This window comes from Lactuca sativa, chromosome 4, assembly GCF_002870075.4.
Source record: "Lactuca sativa cultivar Salinas chromosome 4, Lsat_Salinas_v11, whole genome shotgun sequence".
In the NCBI taxonomy this organism is placed as follows: domain Eukaryota; kingdom Viridiplantae; phylum Streptophyta; class Magnoliopsida; order Asterales; family Asteraceae; genus Lactuca; species Lactuca sativa.
Genome location: NC_056626.2, coordinates 340,785,859 through 340,788,533, shown reverse-complemented (window position 1 = coordinate 340,788,533; position 2,675 = coordinate 340,785,859).

Sequence of the window (2,675 nt, the reverse complement as noted above, 5' to 3'; positions counted from 1 at the left end):
CTTGTAAATTCTTTCATAATAATATTCTTTTAGAATAAAGAAGCCTTTAGTTTGAGTGAGACTACTATTCTTTCAGAATGAAGAAGGGAAATATTCTTCACATGTAATCCTGTAAATTGATTAGACCTAGACAACTAAAAAAGGCGGGGAAACTTTAATTTTATTCTTTTAGAATGATTGTTCTCTAAGAATGAACTCAAATTTTGGATAACAACAAAACATGTGGGTGCCACCTTGGATGCTCTTGTTCGTATAAGATTTAGTGGAGCAGGAGAATACATGATACAAGTAGAATTAGAAACGGAGGCTGGTTTCCCAAATTGAGTATCACATGTAATCAATACTTAGTTCTGATCGCGTCAAGACCACCATAATCACCTTATACAACCAACATTTTGATCAACATTCCTTCACCCACCAACATCGTCGCATTCATCATTGTGACATCTAAACACCATCAGTGGACCAACATTGTTTCACATTCACGCTCTCATTCTTAAAGAATTGTTTAAGAATATTTTAGTTATATACAACAATTTTAAATAATGCTTAAATTCTTCAAGCATTTCTTCAGTTTTGTATAAAAATTTGTGGTCATATTATACAAATGGTTATGGTCCTACAGTGCTACAACACTTCAATTCTTCAAGATGTTTTTAGTTGTATAAAGAATGAAAGAATGAAATATCTCAAGACCATTTCTTACTTCTAAATTCTACAATAATATTTGATTTGGTTACAAGTTAAACCGATTCTTAATTTAAATTCTACAAGAATATATTTCGTTGTTAAGTTAAACTGATTCTTAACATTAATCCTTAAAAATCAAGTTAATGTTTAAAATAGAACATTATATTCTTCAAGAATTTATGATTCTTATTTTTCATAAATATTTGTTTATTTTTCATGAAAACTAATGATTCTCATAGTCACATTATATTTTGATTTGTATTAATTTTGATTTGTTTTGATTTTAATTAATTACTTTGTTATATTTCCCTTAAATGTAGTTAAAATTTATTTTTCTCTCTTAATTAAATGTCTTAGTTTCCTTTCGAATCAATTAAATGTAATTATATAGTAAATGATACTCTATGTTAATACCATATACCACAAGATCATAACCATTAATTTCTTTCAGTATAATGGTCAGAATTCGGTCGCTAATTCACACAATACTTGTGATTTATATTTGATCCTAACCCTATATATATATATATATATATATATATATATATATATATATATATATATATATATATATATATATATATATATTATGATGTTGCATAGAGAACCATTATTAACAACAAACCAATTAATCAATCGTAAGCGTCGAAAATTATAATGATCAATGACCAAGAAAAAGAGTTGTAGATTTTTACATTAGACATGAATGTCTCAGATTATACTAAAAAACTAAGTTTTTCGTTTAATTGTATTTAGGCCATGTTTTTTGTCGAATATATCATTGTTCATGATTTTTCGTCCTCCTTAAATAAAGATCTTATTGATATATAAAAAATAACTTTTTTATCGAAAAAAACTCACTTCATTTTATTATTATTATTTTTCAATATTTAGGTTTATTTTTTTATAAATATTAAATATACCAAAATTTTCAATTTTTGTACTCAAAAAATAGAAATCAAAATCAATAAAAAAATCAACTAAATCTGATGAAATTCGTACTGTGATTTACTATTTCAATTCTTTGATCATTAACAAATTTATTTAGTGAAATTTATATATGAATCGAAATATATTTCAATGTAATTTTATAATATTTAACATTTTTATTACTCATAAATTATTTTTCAAAAATTTACAAATAAATTTATTCACATTGCGAATCTAATACGAATATAATTCAGTTTTCAGAATTCACAATGTGAATCTGAGCCGAATATATTTCAGTTTCCAGGAGATTCATAAGGTGAATCTAAGCTAAAAATTTGAAATTTTTTTTATACATCAATATGAATATCTATTTAAATAGTAAAAAAATATGTATTTTTAACTATTTATTTTATTTATTCGACAAAAATTAAAACTAAATCTAAGAAAGGACAACAACAACAGCAACAACAAAATAAAGTGGATTTTTTAATTAATTTTGTAAAATTCACAAGTGAGTTACTCATATAGTGAGTTTGAGCTATATATAATCTAGTTTTCAAGATTCAAAATGTAAATCTGACTAACAATTATTCATATTGTGAATTTTAACTATATATAATTCAGCTTTCAACATTCACAACTAGTATGTTAGCTAAAATTTTGAAAAGAAAAAATATTTTTTTAAATAAATATGAATCTATTGTTGGCTTATTGTCTAAGTCCATAATTATAATTGGTATGTACTTAACCTGATTTGGCATGGTCCATTTGGGTTGCATGACATCGGAATAATTTCGATAGCCTTTTGTGAGAAAAGGATATTTATGATTTATTAATATATTATAAGTTCTAATATATTAATATGAAATTTTATTATTTAATTAGTATTTATCAAGAACTAATTTGGAATTAATTTGTGATCAAAAGACACTAATTAAATATATGGGGATTGATTGTGTAAATCATTCATTCATATATATATATATATATATATATATATATATATATATATATATATATATATATATATAGGGTTAGGTTCATGTGAGACGACC